The sequence below is a fragment of the Macaca thibetana genome, chromosome 7, assembly GCF_024542745.1.
Source record: "Macaca thibetana thibetana isolate TM-01 chromosome 7, ASM2454274v1, whole genome shotgun sequence".
Taxonomy (NCBI): Eukaryota; Metazoa; Chordata; class Mammalia; order Primates; family Cercopithecidae; genus Macaca; species Macaca thibetana.
This window is the reverse complement of record NC_065584.1, coordinates 150761099-150785243: the sequence shown is the minus strand read 5'-3', so window position 1 is coordinate 150785243 and position 24145 is coordinate 150761099. Positions and strand designations below refer to the sequence as shown.

Below are 24145 nucleotides of genomic sequence, written 5' to 3'. Positions count from 1 at the left end.
CCTTCCAGGCTCAGGTGATCCTCCCACCTCAGCCTCCCAAGTAGGTGGGGCCACAGGCACTGCAGCATGACACTGGGTTAATTTTTGTATTTTTAGTAGAGATGGGGTTTCACTGTGTTGCCCAGGCTTGTCCTCAAGCGATTCTCCTGCATAGGCCTCCCAAAGAGTTAGGATTACAGGAGTGAGCCAACGCGCCGGGCCACAGTGTCTAATTTCTTTCAGCCTCTGGTTGCACTGCCCTCAGAGTGAAGGGCAAGGATCCCTCCCCGTCAAGCTCATGAGAATTCCAGGGCAGCGATGCAGCTGTCTGGGAGGGTGCTTTCTGCGTGTACAGTCTGTGCGCTTTCATTAATTCACAAAGCGCTGTCCGTGAGGGAGCCAGGCAAGCGGCATTATTATTTCCATCAATCACCCAATACTGAAGAAACTGAGGCAGCTGAGGACGAGGAAGGCTGCCGAGCTGGCTCATCCAATGGGAGGAGGAGGCGGAGGCTGGGAAGGCCCAGGCATCCCAGACCTGGCTCCCTCTGCCAGGGGATTGGAGGTGAAGAGTGGAAGCAGACAGTGTGTGGCTTGGCCTGCAGCAGCCGCATTTCGAGTCAGGCACCCCACCGCCGCCGTTTTCTTTCTGGGTTCCCACATCGATTCCATTTTGATTCAATTTGGATGTTCTGGAGTAGTGGAAGGGAACGAGGTTTAAAAGAGGTCAACTCCATTACTCAGCGTTATTAATGATGTTGTCGGCCGTTAAAATCCCCAAAAACTAGGAAACCAATAAATTTTACATATTGAAAAATCACAGGTGGATCAGGCAAATGGATAAATTCTTAAAAGTATTTAATAGCTGTTAAGAGGACAGAATGATAAATTCAATATTGAAAACCAATATCAGATTCACAATTACAGGCCATTTATCATAACCAACTGCACGGACAGCATCTTATTGCGGGGAGCACAGTGTGATTCATACGCAGAGACCCGGAACAAGTCCATATGAAACGAGAAATAAATCTGCTTTACATATTGGAAGCTTATTTCCACTTCCTATCTTTATTGCCAACAATAATGTTAGCTTTCAAGAACAAATTGTTACGCATTAAACCTGTGCATAATGAGCCCAATTGAGTCAAAAACTTCCCTGAAAAGAGCTTTAAATTATTCCAAATTGGGTTATTAGCCTAACTCTAATTCCTCTGAGAAAGTCCCACAGTCTGACAGTGAGTTTCAGCACTTAACCAGGCAGTTGGTTTCCCAGGTTTGGCCCCAAAGTACTGGATTTGTTCTTTCTTTTCCATCCCTCCACCTCCCCTGAATAATTAACAGTCATGCTAAGAACAAACATAATATTTAACAAATGTGTTAATTTAACAAATTGCAAGAAAATTGCAACGTATTTTTTTTGATTTGAAAATGAAGTTTTGCAACTTTGCAGTATAAAGATAATAAAGTAAGATGAATTATTTTGCTTTCTTTGAATATATGAGCAACTATGAGTAAGTGAAATGGTTTGAGTTTGGACCCTTGGGTGTCACTGACAGGGTGCCAGCTTGGTCGATATTGTGATCTCCAGACATCCTGGGATCAAGGGCCAGGGAGGTGATATTGCTGTTATGTTTCTCATCCTGCTGACAATCCAGGCTGACCCAGCTGACATGACTGTAATCAAGACACAGAGTGGATTTTTTTTTAACTGTATCTTTTCCTGATTTCAAGAATGAGGTGTTCAAGCATAGAAAATTTGGAATGCATAGGGGAAAAAAATCACCTCTAACTTTTCCCAGAGGCCACGGCTAATTACATTGTGAAATGTGTCTTTTTCATTTTTTTTTTACTGTGCGTTTTTTCTTTACAGATTGAGTTTGTATAATTCTATCCTATGCAGTCAAAATTTTAATGATTAAATAATACCCCATTTTATAAGGGACCCTTTCCTAATGTTGGGTACTTAGGTTGCTTTCAACTTTTCTCTGTTATAAATAGCATTGCAATAATCATCTTTATACATGCATCTTTGGGTGAATTTCCGATTATTTCTGTAAGATTTGTTCTCAGAATTGTCATTACTGGGTTTAAGAGTGTAAACATTTTAAGGCTTTTGATATGTCCTGAGGCTAAAAATAATTTTATGTAAACCTCTAATTCGTGAATCTGTTTATTGTTTGTACAAGCTGTAGCCATAGCCTAAAAGTTAAGATCATGGACTTTGGAGTCAGACACATTTGCATTCAAATTCCAGGTCCACTACAGACTAGCTGAGAGATTTAACTACTCTTAGCCTCCACTGTCTCATCTGTAATATGGGCATCATGATACTTACGTCTCAGGGTTGTTATGAAGATAAAATGCAATAATTCCTTTTTTTTTTTTTTTGAGACAGAGTCTTGCTCTGTCGCCCAGGCTGGAGCGCAGTGGCCGGATCTCGGCTCACTGCAAGCTCCGCCTCCCGGGTTTACGCCATTCTCCTGCCTCAGCCTCCCGAGTAGCTGGGACTACAGGCGCCCGCCACCTCGCCCGGCTAGTTTTTTGTATTTTTTAGTAGAGACGGGGTTTCACTGTGTTAGCCAGGATGGACTCGATCTCCTGACCTCGTGATCCGCCCGTCTGGGCCTCCCAAAGTGCTGGGATTACAGGCTTGAGCCACCGCGCCCGGCGCAATAATTCCTATCTTAGCAAGGCACCTGCCTGGTACGGAGTAGACATTTCATAAAAGACAAATAGTGTATTAGTCTGGTTTCACACTGCTGATAAGGACATACCCAAGACTGGGCAATTTACAAAAGAAAGGGGTCTAATTACAGACTTACAGATCCACATGGCTGGGGAGGCCTCACAATCATGGCAGAAGCCAAGGAGTAGCAAGTCATGTCTTACATGGATGGCAGCAGGCAAAGAGAGAGAGTTTGTGCAGGGAAACTCTGCTTTATAAAGCCATTAGATCTCATGAGACTTATTCACTATCGGGAGAACAGCATCGGAAAGACCTGCCCCCATAATTCAATTGCCTTCCACTGGGTCCCTCCCATAACATGTGAGAATTCAAGATGAGATTTGGGCAGGGACACAGCCAAACCATATCAAACAGTATTGGTGTTTATTCATTTTTGTGTGTGTGACAGAGTATTATAATGCATGTCTTTTTATATAATAGATGCATAAAGGCATCATATAATTTAAAAACTTTTTTTTTTTTTTTTTTGAGACAGAGTCTCATTCTGTTGCCAGGCTGGAGTACAGTGTTGTGATCTTGGCTCACTGTAACCTCTGCCTCCCAGGTTCAAGCGATTCTCCTACCTCAGCCTCCCAAGTAGCTGGAACTACAGTTGCCCGCCAGCATGCCTGGCTAATTTTTTGTGTTTTTAATAGAGACTGGGTTTCACCATGTTGGCCAGGATGGTCTTGATTCTTGACCTCATGATTCACCTGCCTTGGCCTCCCAAAGTGCTGGGATTACAGGCGTAAGCCACTGTGCCTGGCCAATTTAAAAACTTTTAAGCTTTAGTAATATTCTCCATTATCTCCAGAATAAAACTCTAGCTTGTTATCATTCAATATCTTTCTCCATCAGAGCCCAGCTCACCTTTCTAACCTTTTCCTCTCTCTTTTCTGGCAGTTACATTTTGCTCTAGCTGCCCATGGCATGTCTCCCTCGAGTGTGCCATGTGCCTCCTATCACTGTGCCATGTCAGTCTCCTCTCTCTAGTCCTTTCTTTTCACTGTGCCAAATTCTACTCATCTATTTAGGCTTGGCTCAGGTGTCACCACTTTTATCAAACCTTCCCTGATACCTTTGCAGACAAAATGAACGTGCTGGTCTTCTATGCTCTCATAGCTTCTTGTGTATACCTGGGTTGCAACATCTCTCAATCTCACATGTTACAGTAGGTCAGCTGTGTTTCAGGCTCCTCCACCAAACTTGGAGCTCTTTAAAGGTTAAGATCACATCTTATTAATCTTTGTTTTCTTTAGTGCCTACTACAATGCATGATACAATAAAAGGGCTCAATAAAAGTTTATTAAATGTAACATAGGTCGTGGGTATGATCAAAAAATCAATACATGGCTTTCAAAGGCACATTGAATTTCAACTGAATTGAAAGCTGATTGGAATTTAATTTTTTATTTATCATGAGATCTTAAATACAAAGGCATTTTGTGCAATTGTGTTTTCTAAGCCTTGAAATAATGCAATTTGTAAAGTGTTTCTAGGCAAATTGCTAAGATTTTAAAATGTGCAAGGAATTTCAGAGGATCCTATATAAACATATATCAAAATATCTCATGGGAGACTACAGTATATGTCCATCATGTAGGTGTGGACACTGAAGCACAGGAAAGAGAGCATTGAGTTATTGGAACCCTGAATTTCCTGTATAGGTTTAAATAATATTATAGCCAAAGCTGAAGTTTAAAACAGTCTTCATATTGATTCCACACACCAATTAATTAGTCTGGTAAAATACCTGGGTTGTATGTAATTGACAAGAACACACTTTATCATTATTTTTGTGTATTTGGCTTAGCATTGGCTAAGAATAGTGCTTGGCACATCACAGGCACTCAATCAATATTTGCCAAATGACCACATGAATCAGCAATCACATTTGGTGTGACCCAATCTGCATCCACTTGGGCTTGTTCAGTACAACTTGACAAATCTTTATAGAGTGCTCTCTGTGTTCCAGACACCTTGCCAAGGAGCTGAGGGTGTGACGATGAATAGCATATGGTTTCTGTCTTCACGATGCTCAAAGTCTGGAATGGGGAGCAGACACATAACAGATACATGCTGGTTACATTTTGGTTAGTGCAAAGAGAGGCCTGTGCACATGGTGCCAGGAAACCCAGAGGAAGGGTGTTTGGTCCAACCCAGGGCCTTCAGGGAGGATTATCTAGGAGAGAATATGCCTGACTTAGTCTTGCTGGATAAGTGAGAGTTAGTGTGAAGAAAGAGGTCGTTCTAAGCACAGAAGACATCACTAGCAAAGACAAAAATATGACATATCATTCATGGACTTATCCAATAGTCACTGATGGCCTGTTATATCCAGGTGTTGTTCTAGATGCTGGATGTATAATGGCAAACAAAGCAAAGTCCTTTTCTCATGGAGCTTGTGTTCTAGTGGCACAGGGCCCACAAGCCTCTTTCAGCATTGCTGGCAGACAAATGTAGAGAAGGGAGTGGTGGCAGAGGAAGCTGAAGAAGAGGAGGACATTTTGCTTAATGTGTGAGAATTGTGTTGATACCCTACCTACTTCGACAAAGGATCTGAGGCGCTTATAAAAAACTAAGAATTTGCCAAGTCAACCTACCACTCAGCCAGAGTTCCAGACCCCCTCTTGAGAAGGAGATTCTTCTATTTCCCCCAAAGTCTGTTGGTTTCTGCAAGGAACCTGCCAAAAGTGCTGGAGAGAAGAGGTTGTTCCTGGATGCTGCCTGCTCCTAGAAATCCACCTGGGTTGATTTAGTGATTTGGGTTGTGAGTCAAGGCAGTGAGCAGGGAGCCTAGCACATAGTAAGAACTTCATAAATGTTTGTTGAATGAAAACATATGTCATTGGGAAACCATGAGGGGGAAGACTTTGTCTGTAAAACAGAGGAGTAGCTAATCCCTTTGAGCTTTGACTTGAGTCTAAGAATAAATGGCATTATGAGCTTCCTGGAAAATAAGATGGCTCCTACCCCAACACCCTGCTCAACCCAAGTCAAAGGATAAAGAGCCACAAATACAATAAAACCAATATGTTTTTATTTCCAAGTCCATCCATCCACCCATCATCCATCCATTCATCCATCCATCCATCCACCCACCATTAGACCAGGCACTATGCAAGACACTGGAGATATTGAAATGACTATGGTACTCACAATACAATGTGAGCAGGTAGACCTGTAAAGATATAATCAAACTACAGTGAGGAAAGTGCCAATCAGGGTAGGCAAACAGGTAAGGTAAAGGCACCAAGGAGGGCCTTAGTGATGAGCAGAGTTTTAAAGGATAAGACAAGTTTGGCAAGCTTAAAAGAGGATGGGAAAGTCATAAAGGCTCTGAGAACAGCAGAAATAAGATCATGAAGCACAGCTGGGCACTGTGGCTCATGCCTGTAATCCCAGCATTTTGGGAGGCCTGGGCGAGTGGATCACCCAAGGTCAGGAGTTCAAGACCAGATTTACTAACATGGAGAAACTTCGTCTCTACTAAAAATACAAAATTAACCGGGCGTGGTGGTGCATGCCTGTAATTCCAGCTACTTGGGAGGCTGAGGCAAGAGAATTGCTTGAACTTAGGAGGCAGATTGTGGTGAGCCGAGATCGTACCATTGCACTCCAGCCTGGGCAACAGAGCAAACTCTGTCTCAAAAAAAAAAAAAAAGAAAAAAAATCAGGAAACCCAGAACACTATGGAGGATTCAGAGTGGGCAAATAAACTGGTGTGGTATCAGGTCGAATTTAATTTAAAAGTTGGTAGAGTATTGAAGGTGAGGAGAAGAAAGAAAAGTGTTTAGAGATGCAAAGTTTTCTAATTATCTGTTGCAAATAAAATGAAAACAGTGGCTGAGAATGGTGGCTTAGACCTTTAATCCTAGCACTTTGGGAGGCTGAGGTGGGAGAATTGCTTGAGGCCAGGAGTTTGAGACCAGCAGCCTGGGCAACATAGTGAGACCCTGTCTCTACCAAAAAAGAAAATTAGCTGGGCATGGTAGCCACTCCTGTGGTTTCAGCTACCCAGGAGGCTGAGGCAGGGACATCACTTGAGCCCAGGAGTTTGAGGCTGTATTGGGCCATGATCACACCGCTGCATTCCAGCCTTGGCAACAGAGTGAGACCCTGTGTGTATATGTGTGTGTGTGTATATATACATATATACATATATACGTATATACATATATACATATATACATACATATATACATATATATTTATAATATATACATACACACATATATATATACACTCATACACATATACCCTATGTGTATAAATAAATATATATATAACAATATCCAAGAAGCATGATTACATTGATTTCAGTCAGAAGGCTACTCTCCACCTAATGGTGGTGTTATAATTATTCTTCTTTTGGTAGCATTTATTTACATTTGCTTTGGACCCCAAATCAAAGCAAATCAGAATATAACAAAGGTGTGTCAGTGATGAGAGTTATTTGATAGAGAATGCATTTGCTTGCACTTATGAGTAACAAGTTTGTATACTGCCAGGCAATAGCCTGCTGGGGCACAAGGGCTATTTCCAGTGATTTAACTTTGACCCCTAACAAACCACATTTTGTAATTACTTATTAGCCAGAGAACATCATTAATATATAACTGTACCTTATGTAAAATCCACACTTATGGATAGTTAAATTTATTCATTGAGTTCCTGAATCTCAAATCTTCCAAGGACTTTCACGAATCCCCATGATGCCTCTGAAAATTGCATTTTGCATCAGATTCTCTTATTTCTGTAAAAAAAGTTTCAGAAATTCATGTTGCTTGTCTTCAGTCCACAAAGTAGAGTTTCTTCTTTTGGACAGATTGGTCTTGGACAAAGCACAACACAGAAATTGCTTCCAGATCATCTTGTGCCTGTGAGAGGATTGAGGGCTTAAGACAGCATGCATTTCACAGTGTCGTATTTGGCCCCTTTTCCTAGTAAACATGGAGGAAGGAGACCAAGAGACCCCAATCCAGGTTTTACTGGATGCAAGGAAATTCAGTATCTAATGCCACATTTTCTGGGATGGCCTAATAATGCTATAATAGTGGAGCATCATAATAAATAGTGTCATAATGTCATGATGATAACCTATAATTTAAATAAATCCATGAAAATGTAGAATGGAGAGATCTCCAGTACCAGCTACTGAGAATGAGTCACAGACTCAATTCTCAATTCAAAGCAATTGGCACTTCTGACGTTTATACACAAATAGATCTCCACCAATCTCATTAAATATTCAATCCATATTCAAAGTTATTAAATATTGAACACGATTTAATAAATACAACCAAGTTAATCAAGACTTCGATTGGTGGTTGTGGGTTCATAAAAAGCTTGTGAAAAGAGTCATGCCACTGGGTCTTATTCTGATCCTCTGCCTCCCGCCCCTGTTTTTAAGAGTGCAGGAATTGTGTTATATTTGTATGTGCAAGGGGATGTTTCGGTTGTGTTGCTGTGTGTGTAGGTGTGTTGGGTTGTCATCTCCCAGTAATTTGTGCATCGGGCAGGATTGTTGTGTGTGGGTATATTTGCAGATGTGTCTGGTGTATATTGCATCAGTGTATGTTCTATCAGCAGATGTAACGCAGTTATGCAATGGTTTCTTCTCTGCACCTCATTGATGGCTAGGACCACAGGGATCCCAAAATTCTCGATAACGCTTTGGGGGCATTTTTCGAAGGTTACTTTCAGATTTGTGTATGTGCATTCGGCTCCTGAGAGTGAATGCCTCCCTAGGTTGCCTTACCTAAGTCCCAGTCCCATAGTGCAAGACACTACAGCATCGAGAAAAGAGCTTAGAACAACCTTGAGTTCAAATTCAGGTTCTGTCATTTACTGGCTATGTGGCCTAGGGCAAGTTACCTTCTTTGGCCCTCAGTCTTTCCTCTGTAAAAGGGAAATAATAGTGCCTACTATACAGAATTGTCATGAAGTTTAAATGATACCATGTGTGCATCTTATTAATAAATTGTAGATATTTTACTTATTCTTTTAACAAGGTAAGGCCCTATGCTAGGCTTTGTATCAGATATGAAGGTAAATAAGACATGGCATTGACCCCAAATATGTTAGAGTCTGGTGGGGAGGGAGACATTCCCCTCTCAAGCACCCTGACGTACTGTGTACCACTTGAAGTTTTCAAAGACCCCACAAGTTCCGAAATCGTTCAGTCATTCAACAAATTCCAGCCATCCCTGGGTTCATTTTGTGGGTATTCCTGCTTGGGGCTTTGAGTCAGAGTGCTGCAGGAAGATAGAGAGGGAAAGGTGATCTCTCATCAAGGAATGGAGGGAGAGAGAAGGAAAACAAAGAGAATTCCCTGCCTGCACACTTGATTGAAGGAAAGACCATTGTGGTCTGAGCCTTGGACACTCTGTCCAGTGTCCTAGCCTTCAGATAATTTATTTCTAAGAGGAGGAGATCCTCTCACCTTAGTCACCGGAGTTTTGGCTTCCTTACTTCTCACCCTTGTCCAAGCCAAAGTGTGCAGAGGGAGCAATTGCACTTGCTTGTGGTCATATAGCCAACACATGACAGAGCCAAGGATTTGAACTCAGGCTTCCTCTTCCAGATCCCCTACTCTGCTTCTGCTCCTTTTTTTTTTTTTTTTTTTCTGGCAACATCAACCAGGTATGTAAACTTTTTGATAGCAGGGTTTATAGCATAGAATAGTGGATTTTTATCTCAAATATGGTCTTCAATGAGTAGCCTGGGCTTAGATGGCATAGCTTCCAAAATGAACTTGTTGCAGCCAGTTGAAGGTGGATATGGCAGTGGGCTGTGCAGAGTGGCGCCTCCTGTAAGTAGGCACTCAGAGACTGACAAATGAATGATGGATCATGGGCTCTAACGTGACCCCCAGCCAACCTCAGAGATGTTTGCTAAAAGTGTTTCTGGCTCCGTTGGGACATGTGTCCTTGGAGCCTTGCCATCTGGGTAGGGAAGGTGCAGCTTTATAGATCGGTGTGGCTTTTTAGAGTGTGGCAGAAAACCAGACAATCCCTAGCCCAGCGTGGAGGGGCCAGCAATCCTCAGACACACAATTCAAGCCTGGCAGGTGTGAGTGTGTGAGAGAAGAGGGTGGGAGTTGCTTCCTATTTATTGCTCATTGAGATGGGATGAGATGGGAAGACCTGTCTACCTTCCCAAACCTATCAGAACTAAAGTCTGAGACTTATAAGTGGATGGCTACCAGGTAGAGGGAGGGTTGTGGGGCATGGTGGGGATCGCAACTCATAATGAAAATGGGAATGTGAAAATGAAGGAAAGATATGCAAAACCCTACCTTGTGCAGTATTAATTGCTCACAGTAGTCAAGTGCTACTCTGTGTCGGTAACTGTGCTTCGGTGCATTATGTGGTTTAATCCTCACACAGCTCACAGCACTATCATCATTCCCATTTTACTGATAGGGAAACAGGTTAAGTGACTGCCCAGTGTCACAGTTAGTAAGCAGTGTAGCAGGCATACAAATTTGGCATCTATGATACCCACAAACTGTAGCACCTCAGAGCTGGAGAAAATCTTAGAGAACATCGAATTCAGCCTCTTCATAGTCAGGTGGGGAAATAATGCCAGCATGGGGACAGCCACGGACCAAGGCCAGACAGCTGGTGAACAGCAGCCCTCAGATTTGCCTGCAGTCGGGACTAGGGTGAGGCAGGGAGGCTCTGAGGGGAGAATTTAAGGAGGCGCTCACCCTCAGTTGCAGACTCTGAGGGTGAGCACTTCATGTGCCCCACTCGAGTCTCAGCCTTGAGCAGATGCTTCTTCTGGTTTTGTGGTGTGAACCACAGAGGCCCAGGCCGGGCTTTATTGACTTGATTTGATATCCCAAAGAGAGGAATGAATAAAATATTTGTGCAGAGCTTTGCCGGCACCCCAAAGTAGATTTTTACCCAGGGGCTGAGCGGAGGTTCTGCTTCTGGTTGTACTTCTGGTTCTGCTTCTGGTTGTGTACCACAGCAGGAGAACAAACTCTGGCCCCAGAAATTAGGGGTGGAACTAGGAGAATCCTGGTGGTGTCGGGCCGCAGGTGGACTCCATGGGAAAGGAGACCCCACGTCTCTCCTCCGGACTCCACTGGGCTGAAATGAGGAAGTGCCAGGAAAAGCTTCTAGCGGAGGGACTTGCCCCATCAGACCCAGAATGGCCCGGGAGGGCTAGGTGCTCAGACTCGCGGACAGACACACAGCTCCCAGTCTCAGGCATTAGGCCTGTTTTATTCGCAAAAATTCATCGCCCTAGGTGTGTATAACCACCTTTCCAACCCTGGGCCTTTCCGCTACGGTTTTAGTTGAAGAACAAAAGAAGGCAAACCCCACTAGCAAAGGACCCTGCCACCACTCCTATCCGGTGTAAGTGGGAGTCAGCCCACATTTCCTGGAGAGGGGTAGGAGGTGGAGGAAAGGGGGTTCCCCGCACCACTCTTAAGAGCCAGGTCTTTACCCCCGTCTGGCTTGGCCTCACTAGGAGTGTCGCGGGGCAGCCAGGCGGCCCCAGGTGCTATAGCAGAAGGGGAAGGCTTCCTCCCCATGGCCCCGGGGACTTGGGCGCAAAAGCAGGCAAAGGGACGGGAACGAGCTGACCGGCCTCAGGCACCCTCGCACTTCCCTCATCAGCGCAGGAGTCCAGTACCACTCCACCAGGAGCGGTGGGCGTCTCGACCTTGCCTGGAGTAGACCTCGGCAAGGCAAGTTCCTTGCCCTCTTCTCTTTGGGTCTCAGTTTCCTCATCTCACCAGGCACGGCTCAGCCCGACTTGGGTCTTAACATTTTGAGTTCTTTGCTTTTCTTGCCTTTTTCCTGGCCCAGACGTTTCTCGAGCACCTGTCTTGAATCCCTGTCTCCGGCCCTGCCCATCCCTCTCGGTCCTCGGCCAGTTAGGAGCACGGCCTGGGGGTGCCCCTGGCTCCCTTTAACCCCACCCCCAGCCCCATCCCCGGGATCTCCCATCCAGAGCACAGAGGAGGAGGCGCGCAGGCCGCTCCGCTCCCCCAGGAGGGAAAGGAGGAGTAGGGAAGAGAAAGGGGAGTAGACTCGCGAGAAGGTTAGCAGGAGGAGAAAACAGAAAATAGAAAAAGAGGGAGCAAGATAAATAAGCAAAAGAACGAAAGTGGGGAGGAGGGAGGTGAGATGCTGGAAAGGGATGAATCGGAGAAAAAGGGGAATCCAAAGGCAAGCTGAAGAGAGAGGCTGAAGACAGGAAAAAGAACGAACGAGCGCGCGCGAAACAGCAGGGTCTGAAAGGACCAAAGAGAGAGAAAGAGGAAAAAAATGAGGGGGGTGTGCGGGAGAGCGGAGGGAGGGAGCTGCGAGCCGGGAGGAGGGAGGCTGGGAGGGAAGGAGAGGGAGGGGCCGAGGGACCAAGAGGGTGGGGGCAGGCTCGGCAGCAGCCGCCGCGGCTCCAGCCGCCCGCCTGCTCGCTCGCTCGCTCGCTCAGTCGCTCCTGGTGCCCGCTGCCAGCCGCCCGGCTTCCGGCTGCTCGCGGCCCCCGGCTCCTGCCTGGCGCTCTGGCCAGGCTCGGGCACCGGAGGACAAGACCGCGCGACTGGCCGGCCGAGCCCTGGGCCGGCCGCGGGAGCAGGTAGGTGGCTCGGTGGGGACCGCCAGGACGCGGAGCCTCGGACGCCGGGGGCACCAGGGGACGCGGGGGTGGGGGTTCCGGCCTTGGGGAGGGGACTTTGCAGCCCCGCGACTAACTTTCCACCAGCTGCGCGGACCCCCGGCCGCCCTGCCCGAGTCCGGGCTGCCGAAGCCGAGTTTGGCACGGGGAGGAGGTGGATGCTAGCGGTTGCGGGAGAGCCAGGGGGTCCGACAGGACGTGAGGCGTCTCAGTGTGGGCAGGCGCAGCCCTCCGGCTGCAGTCGGGATGCAGTGTCCGCGGCGCCTCCACGTGCGGGGGAAGACCCGAGAGCAGCGGCGAGGCGCGGGTGTCCCGGGGAGGGCGCGCGGGTGTCCCGGGGAGGGCGCCCGTCCGCCCCCTTGAGTCTGGGGACTCCGCTCTCAAGCCGCCCCGAGTGTGCCGGCTGCACTCACTACACTGGCGCCTTCCCCGCCGGGGTCGGGACGCAGAGCCTGCGGGGATGCAGCAGGTTTTCGGCGGCGGCCGCCCTTGCGCCTTGCGGCCGCCAAGCCCCAGCAGGTGCCGTGCACGCTTTTGCTTTTGGGAGAAGAGGGGCGGAACGTGTATCCCCCTATTTCTTTCCCATCCCGTCGCCGTTACTCTATTCCGGGAAGTCCAGGACCTGGGCGGCCTTGTTGGTTGGCTCCCAGGACAATCTTCCTGCCCTAGGCTGCGACCCTGGCTCCCAAAGTTAAAGGAGAAGCAAGTCACTCTCTGCGCGCGCCTGGAGCGTGGTCCCGAAGTTCCCAACTTCTCGCTCAGCCGTGGGCGGTAGTGTTGGAGGTGGGGAAATGGGTGGTGGTTGTGGCTCCTTGGAGCTGCCGAGCGCAGCCGTCTTCCTCCTGGACTTGGTTTATTTTCCTAATTTGTTAGAAAAAATACTACTTAAAAATAGGCAGAATGGCTCCTCGCGGGCGTCAAGGTCCGTGAGTGGGACGCAGCCGTCCCTGTCCTGAGCCCGGGAGCGCCGAGCCTCGGCGTGGCAGTCCCCGGAAGCCCCGAGCCCAGGCGGCTTCTCCCGGACCTGGACTCGCGGGCTCCATCCCGCGGCAGCCGCGTCTTGGGATCCGTGCCCCGCAACCCGCGCTGCGAGGCCAGTGTGACTGTCTCCCGGGTGGTCATGTTCTCCGGAAAAATATTTCAAAGTGGCTCCGCTTCAGGATCACCCACTTTCCATCCCTCCAAGAGCCGAGAGAACAGGGTCTGCGGCGGGTTGGAGGAGACCTTTGGGATGGTTTGGGCTCCCGGCCATCTCGGCTCGCTCGGGTTGGGGTCCTCGCGCACCGGCACCAGCGCCCCTCCGGCGCTCTGCTGGGGCAACAAGGGTTAAAGCCCCGGCCTGGCGGGGGAGAGCGGGGGAGAACCCGCGGCGGCCGGCTGGGGCATTCGAAACCTGCAGGGGACTCCGTCCTGCTAGCTCCCGGAGTCGGAGGGGCAGGATTCGCCGACCTCTGCGGCTTCTCGGAGCCAGCGGAGCCCCGGCCCAGCAGCCCTCTTTGTTGGAGTGCTGTCGGGAGATTCTCTTGAGAGGTTTAGGGGGTTTAGTGGTGCCAAAACCTCGAGGCTTTCCGGAGAGGGTCCCTCTGCCGTCACTCCCTGCAGACTGGGCGGGGTGCCCCGAGGGCGCTGAGCAGACGTTGAGCATCCTCTGCTTCTCTGGCGGATTTTTCTGGTGCACACCATGCATCAGCTCTCTCCGGTGCTCACATTTTGTTTAAGCCGCTAGAAATTCGAGGTCTAGGACTGCAATCTCGCCACTTCCTCCCACTAACAGATCAGCAAACTGAGGTCCAGAGAATTGAAAGGACTTGCTTAGAGCTGCTATACGGGAGGAAGAGTAGGTAAACCAAGCCTCCTGACTTCCAGGTCAGGGCCTTTTCTAGTAGTCCACACTAACTTTATTGCTTTCTTCGCACAGGGCAGGTGTTCCTAGTCAGGTCACTGCACATCCTTGACAGGCTTGAGGGCTGAGTGTGTGTGAGGTTAGAGGCAGAGGACCTGTCTCTGGATTTTCGGGTTAGGTGCTGTGCTGGGAGTATCTCCCAGGATAAATCACTCATGTGACAGTTTGTTGTGTACCTGTTCTGTCCCTGCACCGGGCTCTGGGGGTAAATGGAGCCCACACACAGGGCTCAGCTCCGTCAGGTGCAACCCATAGGGAAAGAGAAACCATTGTTTTGTAGTCAAGGAAGTGAGTGCATGTAGACATTCTCAGGTGAAATCACTTCAGGAGGGGTGGTTTTGGGATAGTCCCTGGAGAAGGCAAGATTAGGAGCTGATAGGTAGGTTTCCAGTTGGGGAAGGAGGGTTGTCAGGATACAGGGCTTGAGTCCTAAGAAGGAGGCAGGAAAGCTGATTAAGAGGCTGGTCAAAGCACAGCACTGTCAGGGCCAGTGAGCACTGGGCCTTTGAGTGAGAATCACTAGGGAAGTTAGAAGAGCCAGTTGCTCAGAGCTCAAGCGCAGAACCTGGTCCCAAGGGACTTCTAGGCCTACACTTAAGGTGAGCAATTGGCTGTCAAGTCAGTGCCCCATGAGCCAAGGGTGGTGGGGTCAGAGGGGCTATTTTCTGGCTTTTGCTTCTTTTCTTCTTTCTCATCATTCCCAGGGGTTTCAATCATTCTCATTCTTTTGCCCCTTCTCTCTCTCTTTTTTTTTTTTTTGAGACAGAGTCTCACTTTCTCACTCAGGCTGGAGTGCAGTGGCACAATCTTGGCTCACAGCAACCTCTGCCTTCTGGGTTCAAGTGATTCTCCTGCCTTAGCCTCCCAAGTAGCTGGGACTACAGGTGTGCACCACCATGCCAGGCTAATTTTTGTATTTTTAGTAGAGATGAGGATTTGCCATGTTGGCCAGGCTGGTCTCAAACTCCTGACCTCAAGCGATCTGCCTGTCTCAGCCTCCCAAAGTGCTGGGATTACAGTGAGCCACCGCGCCCAGCTCTTTTGCTCCTTCCCAACCATAACTTTTAGCTACTTCAGTGTTCCGAACTTATGAAAGGCAGGAACATGCAATCAGCAAATAGTTCTTGAGCTCCTTCTTTGTGCCAGGCACTGGGCTAGGCCCCTGGGATACGGCGATGAATCAGACAGGAAGAGTCCCATACCTTGTGATGTTGACATTCTAGGCTGTATCCTCCATAGGCTTAAAGTCTAGTCATAGAACAGAGGCAAATACACAAATTATGTCTGAAGAAGTCCTGACATGGGACAATACAATAGAGAATTCTGAACCTCCCCTCTAGTGGTTTAAGGCTCCAAGGTGAAAGGTCTGAAGTTGTTGGCTATGAGATTTGGAGATTCTGTGGGCTTCCATGACCCCAGCTCCTGGTTGCCAGGGGTAACCCAAAGGCAGCTGCAGTGGTGACCTTAGATGCCGCATTGGAGAACTGCTGTACAGCGCTTCTGCCAGGAAGGGAGCTGGTGAGTGTTGGCAACTACGATCTTGCTAGGTATCCATAGAGACTGGTGCCAGGTAACCATGTGCCTCTTAAATTCCAGCATCCACAGCTGTTTGGCATGCTCTGGAGCCCCACTGTACAGATGGGTAAATGGAGCCCTGAATCTGTAGACTGGGACAGCTGTGCAGTAAGAGGGGCCCAGCCCGTATAGAATCCAGGTGTTCCCTGATACAGGATTCAATTTAAAATGCTGCTCTTTTCTTCCTAGAAAAACATTTCTTCCTTGCAGACTAGTGATTCTCAGATTTCAGCGTGGAGGGCTTGTGAAAACACAGGTTACTAGTCCACACTCCCAAGTTTCTGATTCAACGGGTCTGGAGTGGGTCCAGTAATTTGCATTTCTAAACAAGTTCCTAGGTGATGCTGATTCTGTAGTTCTAGAGACCACGCTTTGAGAACCAATGTGGTAGAACAAGGGAAAGTGAATGATTTTTTGAGATTATAAGATAGGGGAGCCTGGAACGAAGGCTGTGATTTAGCTCCAGGAGCTCACAGGACTTGCTATGTATATCCTTCTATGTACATCCCCTCCCCCTCACCCCCAGGAGGCCATAGAATTAAAAGAATATTTTATCTTCATCAGCACACACAGAGAGAATATATTGCAATATAATTAGGGAATAAATAGGTGTTGTGTATTGGATGTAGATTCCATGCCTGGTGGCTCTGTGGGGGTTTATTATAGCAGTGTTATAATTGAAAAGGTGTCATCCACTCCGAAGCCCCTCATGAAACTTTCATGGCCTGGGTGGTCATTGTCCAAAAAAACATGTCTTCTTCATTAAAAGACTGAAAGTCAGAGAGATTGCTTCTCCTGCTAACGGGACTATCTGTGTTTCATTTGACAGTAACTGTGCAATGTGTTCTTAACGAATTGTGCAGGGGGAGCAAACAACAACTGAACAGCCAGTGTGAACAGAGAGGGACTGAATGAAGTCCACATCACAGGTTCACAGGTCTGTTTGTTGAGCATCTCAAAATGTTTTGAAACTCTGTCTCTCTGTCTTCCTGTATTTCTGATATGAAGCTGTGTCTCAGCAGGAAGAGGAGAGTTTGTGTTTCAACTTAGCTGACCGGGTAAATGTAACAGCATACTTTATCCCCAAAGTGTTAATTAGACCCAAAAGAAAAGAACCGTAAAGCAGTTGTTCTCCTAAACGCCGGCATTTTTCATCTGGATTCTATTTATTGATTATTTTAGAGTTGAGAGGGAGCAAAAATCCATGTTTTTATAGCCAACAAAGCTGGCTGCAGTAATTATGCAGGCTCAACATGTCTGTTCTGGAGCTGGAAGTTGGAATTCAGTCTGACTCTCAAACATTTGGGTGAGATCTAATTGAAAAAGACATTTCAAAGAACAAATATTTAGGAATGAGGAGTTTCGCTGATGGTCTCTCTGGGCCAAATGTGAGTACCTTGCTTTTAGTTTGATCCTCAGAGGTGGGAGGAGATCATGGAGAAGGACCTGGTCAGTAACGTTGAGACCACAGTCAAAATGTGAGGCTGAACTTAAAGATAATCAGTGAGGCTTAGTAAAGGGAAGAAAGATGCTTTCAGGGAATATATGCCCTGTACCTGGTGAGCAAGGGGAAGATCAATTAATCAAATACAGATTGAATACTTACTGAATGCTCAATCTTGGGACAGGCACCATGAGGGCAGGGGCCAGGACTTTTACTAGTTATATATCTTTCATAATGATAGTGGTTAGCTCAGATATCCATTGTAACAAAAACCCTTGATTGGAGTGGGCATGAAGGCTGCAAGTGACAGAGAAGCTGAATTCAATGTGCTGAAACAGTAAGGAATTTAGTGTCTCCCATAACAAGAAGTCTGGGCTGTATCTGCCCTATAGTTGGTCCTTTCAGTGGTTCAACAGCATCATCAAAGATCCCGATGCTTTTCATCTTTCCTGTTCCTAAGATCACAAGATGGTGGCAACAGTTCCAGGTGTTATATCCTCACCATCATGAGCAGAGGCAGAAAAGGCAGGAGGGAGCCTTACCCAGAAGCCCCTCAGCAGACTTTCACTTTTGTCTTATTGGCCAGAATTCTGAATCATGTGTCATGCCTAAGCCAACCACAGGCAAGAGAAGGGAATCATTGTAATTGACCTGTAACAATTTTTTTTTTTTTCTGAGACGGAGTTTTGCTCTTATTGCCCAGGCTGGCACTGTCTCGCCTCAGCCTCCCGAGTAGCTGGATTATAGGCATGCGCCACCATGCCCAGCTAATTTTGTATTTTTAGTAGAGATGGGGTTTCTCCATGTTGGTCAGGCTGGTCTCGAACTCCTGACCTCAGGTGATTTGCCAGCCTCGGCCTCCCAAAGTGCTGGGATTACAGGCATGAGCCACCATGCCTGGTTGAACAATCTTTTTTTTTTTTTTTTTTTTTTTTTTTTTTAAAGGGATCTCCCTCTCTTGCCCAGGCTGGAATGCAGTGCTGCTGTCATAGCTCACTGCAGCCTCAAACTCCTGGAATCAAGTGATCCTCCTGTGTCAGCCTTCTGAATAGGTGGGACCACAGATGCGCACCACAGCACCTGGCTTGGCCTAGAACATTCTTGATTTGTGTATTGGGCCTCAGAGAGGATCAAAATTAGGATTCTTTTGGAAGGGTGAAAGGAGTAACTAACAGTGGCTGCCATAGAGCTCAAGACATGGGCTTGAATTATCTTTCTACTCATTTTAAGCCCTGTTTTTCACCTCTTGTGCCCCAGTTTACTGAACCTAGGATGGGGATCTATTGGGAAGATAAATCTGAATTAGCACCATAATTATACTTGATTAGTACAAGAGAGTGGAAGATTATTTGTAAATTGATCTCTGAATCAAAGAATTTATAATCATCTAATGCAGGGGACATGTGAGGACTAGACCATCAAGATCATCAAATGGAGAACAGAACTGGAGAATAAATAATCATGACTTGCAGACCCACTATTAAAGGAGGAGCATGACATCAATGGGAGCCATAGTAGCTAGGGAAGGCTTCCTGGAGGAGGTGGTTCATGGCTTGTACTGAAACTCCAGCACTTAAGTGTAGATAGGTTATAAAATCTTTCTGCCCAACTTGTTTCCTCTTGCTTTTTCTGTTTTTTCTCAGTGGTGAAATGGGATCATTTGGTCAAGATAAAAATCTTGTCTCTACAATCACAGTGGCTTTGATACTCAGTCCAAATATGGTCAGTACTGACCAGCATGATTCTGGGAGGGAGGTCACAGTGATTCCCTCGCCAGCCCTAGATTCCTGGTTTCCAGTCCTGGATGGCCCATCAGTCTCCATGTCTCAAGCCACGTTTCAACTCCTGATTAGATATTATTATTATTATTAGTTTTGAGATAGAATCTTACTCCTGTTGCCCAGGCTGGAGTGCAGTGGTGCAATCTTAGCTCACTGCAGCCTTGACCTCCTTGGGTCAAATGATTCTCCCACCTCAGCCTCCCAGGTGGCTGGGACTACAGGTGTTGCCACCATGCCAAGCTAATTTATTTTTATTTTTATTTTTGGTGGAGATGGGGTTTTGCCATATTGCCTAGGCTGGTCCTGAACTGCTGGGCTCAAGCAATCCACCCACCTCAGCCTCCCACAGTGCTGAGATTACAGGCGTGAGCCACTGCACTGGGCAGATACTATTATTATTAAAAGCAGTATTTGAATGCCTGGCTGCCATCATTAAACCTGTGTGCCTAAACTGAAATCTAATGTTTTCTCACCTCTCAAGTCATCTTCCCTTCTGGATTCTTCACTTTTGTTGCTGGCAAAACCACCTTCCCAGATGTTTGGGCTCAAAACCTGAGCATGTACCCCCGCCCCCAATCCATACACTCTGCTTGCAATACTCAAGCATTGACTTGCCTTTTTAAAAATAATTAATTAATTAATTATTTTTGAGATGGAGGCTTGCTCTTGTCACTCAGGCTGGAGTACAATGGCGTGACGATCTCTGCTCATTGCAACCTCTGCCTCTTGGGTTCAAGCAATTTTTGTGCCTCAGTCTTCTGAGTAGCTGGGATTACAGGCATGCGCCACCATGCATGGCTCACTTTTGTATTTTCAGTAGAGACAGGGTCTCACTGTGTTGCCTGGTCTCGAACTCCTGACTTCAGGTGATCCACCCACCTCGGCCTCCCAAAGTGCTGGGTTTACAGGCGTGAGCCACCATGCCCAGCTGCCTTTTGGTTTTAGGATGTTTCTTGGATATGTTCTCTCCCTTCTGACGTGAGAAATCCTCTCTGCTCAGGTCCTCTCCATCTCATGTCGGGTGATGGCACTGCCTCCTACTCTGCCATCCTCAGAGCATAGTGCATGGGTGTATGTGGGGACTTGTGTCTTTGGGAATAGTCTATGGGGGTTCTGTAAGTGGGATAGTTTTTATAAATTCTACTGAGGAGTAGAGTCTCTGCAATGAGTCCAGAATTCATGGCTGCACATCCCATATGTTGCTGTGGGAGCCATTTTCCAGCCTCTCATCTCTTTCCCCTTCAAATCATACTGAAGCATTGGTTTTGGTTTGTTTGTTTTTGGAGACAGGGTCATGCTGTTGCCCAGGCTGGTGTGCAGCAGTGCGATCATAGCTCACTTCAGTCTTGAACACCTGGGCTCAAGCTATCTTCCTGCCTCAGCCTCCAGGGTAGCTGAGACCACAGGTGTATGCCACCATGCCTGGCTAATTTTTTTTTTTCCTTTTTTGTGGAGATGAATCTTCCTATATTACCCAGGCAGGTCTCAAACTCCTGGCTTCAAGCAATCCTCCCACCTCGCCCTCCCAAAGTGCTGGGATTACCGGAGTGAGCCTGACCTAAAACATTGTTTTAATCAACTCATTACCTTACATTTTTCTTCCATAGCACTTACCAGATAAGCCCAATTTCCTCAAATAGACAGTTGAAAGTCTCTCGACAGTCTGCCTGCATCCTGCCTCCCCAGTCCCTACTTGCTCACTGCTGGGACTCACCATTATGGCTGACTCAGCTTCAAGTTTCGTCTTTCCCTGTGTTTAATCCAAATCACCCTTTCCTTTAAGACCAGTGTTAGTCCTGCATCTTCAGGTGACCTCCCCTCACTACTGGAGCCCACAGTGATATCCAAGCATTGATCTTTCCCTCCCGTGGACTTCTGTAGCAATTATTGCCCACACCACAAATTTGGTACTTAATATACTGCTGTTGTCATTGATAACATTTTATTGCTATGTTTATTGTCTTCCCAGTTGGATATAAGACCCCTGGGACCCAAGGCGGTAGGGGAGGATGTATCTGTCTTTATACCCAGGGTCGTGGCCAGCAAGCACATAGCACTTCGGTATTTATTGAATTAGTAAATCATAGGAATAGATTATTTACCTGAGAAATCAGTTAATCTTCACCCTTTTTTCTTAACCTCAGTTGGGGGAAGGGACTAAATTTAATGAATTCCTGCTCTGTGCTGGGTACTACTTCAGGTGATTTTTAGGAAAGATTTTAACTGAGCCTTGCAACCATCCAGTGAAGCCGGGATTCTTGGTGTTATCCTGTAGATGAGGAAAGCGTGGCTGTGGGAGAGGTGGGTGGCTTTCCGTGCTCACTCAGCCAGCTGGACAGTAGTGAGGGGCAGGGTCATCTTCTTTCCTCTATGTTTTCTATTGCATACATCTTCCTGAAGTTGTCCTGACCTGTAGGCGCCTGTTCTCCCAGTCTTTTTTTCCTTGTGTCCCACTGTGCCCCACTGCTTTGCTGCATCCCCAGGACTTTGGAATAATTCAGGAACCTCTGAATTCCAGCAGTGGACTCTGAGCTTTCTGGTGGAGCAGGTAAGATGTGCTCCTTGGTGCAGAAAAGAGGGGTAGAGCCAGTAAAGAGCAGGAGAGGACTTACTAATGGGCCTCAGGTCTCCAGAAGGCCTTGGATGACAGTGGGCAGGACATAGAACCTTCTTTGGGGGTGCCTGGGAGGAGTGGGTGATGTTTACTGCAGGAGAGATGAGGTGTGAGATCATAACAAGGGCCACCATTGTTAGGGCCTCGCAGTTGAGCAGGCACTTTTCAGGTGCACGTATTTTCTAGACTGTGTCTTGCAACAACTTTGTAGACCAGGTTATTGTCCTCAGAACAGGGTGTTAAGGAGTTCAAGTAGCTTGCGCCAAGTCACACCCCGACTTCATGCCTGCCTCCCGATGGTTAGTGACCTCGAGTGACAACAGGCTTGGTTTTCCAGAGGCTGTGTGGCACCATGTGAGGGCGCCATGCTTCCTGAGGTAGGGGCTTCATGGTATGACCTTTGAAGGACTGTTCTGGAATTGATTCTGCAGGTCAAGGTAGAGGTGACTTAGGGCCTATCTTTACTCAGAACAAACATTATTTAAAACCTACTCCTGTCCTTCCCCTGCCTGACCTGCCTGGTTTATCATCCATGCTTAAAATAAATACAATAAATAAAAACACCCCAAAACTCTTTCTCCTCCTGCAGAGGATGAGCAACAATCTACATATGCAAATAAATGGCATGCCAGTCTCCATGAATATTAATTTGGAAAGGGAGTCTGAGGCCCTAAAATACACTCAAAATCAACAATTTGGCATCTCACAACTCTTCCAGCTCACTTCCAGTGATCATGGCCTTGCTATATTTTAAGATTGCCTCTTCTCCCAGCTGGCCTCCCTTCTGCATCCCTGGATGTTCAAGTTACCAAATGGATGGAGAGTGTTTCAGGTTGGCAGGATGGAGGTCCAGGGGTGATGGGTGAGTCCTCACCCTGGGGCTGGCCTGACCTTGTCCTGCCTCCTTGGCCAGGGCCTAGGCCTTAGCCCCTCTCTGATCCCAGCATTAGCAGGGAGTCCTCAATGCCAGGGGACAGTTCTGGGAAACCCCACGGGCAACCGTCAACCTGGGACCCTTGTACTGTCAGGGAGCACTCAGGGTGGGGCAGGGCAGCAGCCTCAGGAATGAGCTTCTCCTGCCTCTCAGGGGCAAATGGGGAAACTGAGATCCGGAGGGTAGGTACCTTGCCCAGAGTGACAAGGTGAGTTAATGGCAGGAAGTGAGAACACTTATTCATTCTTTGCTCTGAAAAGCACATTTCTTTTTGAGTGTGTGTGTGTATGTAGAAGGGGGTAGGCAGGGTAGGGCTTAAAGTTTGTATACTTTGGGGGAAATAGTCATTCTTCTCTTATGATCATCCACCCAGAGACAAGTGGCAACAGAAAATTCAGCCTTGTGTCCCATTTCCATTGAAATAAATGATTTCCTTCCTCTCTCAGTAGATTTTCAAATTAGATTACACATAGGCCAGAATTAATGTGAAGTTGTCTTGCAGAGTACCCTCTGGCTGAAGGCAGGATAGGGCAGGAGAGAGAAGGGCCAAAATATCTCCAAGGAAGCCGGGTGGAGAGGACCTTGAGGTGGAAGAGGAAGGAGTTGGCAGTAACTTCTGTGTCCCACTTGTATGGGGAGGAGGGCAGAGGGGAATGATGCAGCATAGTGGTATCATCAAGAGTTGGGTCTCTCGCTTGCCCTTTCCTGCTGCTTACTGGATAGGCGTGAGCATATCATCTCATCTTTGGACCTCCTTTTCCTTGTCAATAAATATTGGCGTAATACTGAGATAACCAATCACTTCTCCCTCCCTCCCTCCTCCTCTTTCTCTTTCTTTTCTTTCTTTCTTTCTTTCTTTCTTTCTTTCTTTCTTTCTTTCTTTCTTTCTTTCTTTCTTTCTTTCTTTCTTTCTTTCTTTCTTTCTTTCTTTCTTTCTTTCTTTCTTTCTTTCTTTCTTTCTTTCTTTCTTTCTTTCTTTCTTTTTCTCTCTCTCTCTCTCTTTCTTTCTATCTGTCTTTCTTCTTTTTTCTCTTCTTTTTATTTTATTATTATTTTTAGACAGAGTCTCACTCTGTTGCTCAGGCTGGAGTGCAGTGGCATAATTATGGCTCACTGCAACTTCGACGTCCCAGGCTCAAGTGATCCTTTGGCCTCAACCTCCCAAGTAGCTGGGACCACAGGTGCGCACTGGCATGTCAGGCTAATTTAAATTTTTTTTGTGGAGATGGGACGGTCTCCCTATGTTGCCCAGGCTGGTCTCAAACTCCTGGGCTCAAGTGATCCTCCTGCTTTGGCCTCCCAAAGTGTTGAGATTATAGATGTGAGCCACTGTGTCCGGCTTGCCCCCACTTGTTAGTGCTGCTTTGTGAAGACTAAATGAAGATTTAATGTTCTGCACCATGCCTCGCACAAAGGCATTCAGGACATCTAAATTTCTTTCTTTTCCAGGTAGATTTTATTTGACTAGCTGCAGTTGTCAGTATAGCTATGTTTGTATTTGTGTTTGTGTTTCCACTTGTGTCTGGATTGCTGTGTTTCTCTGTGTTG

At 47.0% G+C, this 24145-nt stretch overlaps 1 protein-coding gene across 7 annotated transcripts in view; it reads left to right on the top strand.

Annotated features, from left to right (window-relative positions):
- Positions 1–12124: 12124 nt before the first annotated feature.
- MEGF11 (multiple EGF like domains 11) overlaps positions 12125–24145 on the top strand; it is a 379715-nt gene continuing 367694 nt past the window's right edge. For all 7 annotated transcript variants that reach the window (XM_050795920.1, XM_050795919.1, XM_050795918.1 and 4 more), the window contains exon 1: positions 12125–12307. The gene's annotated coding sequence lies outside the window, so the exon portion shown is untranslated. The remainder of the gene's footprint in view (positions 12308–24145) is intronic.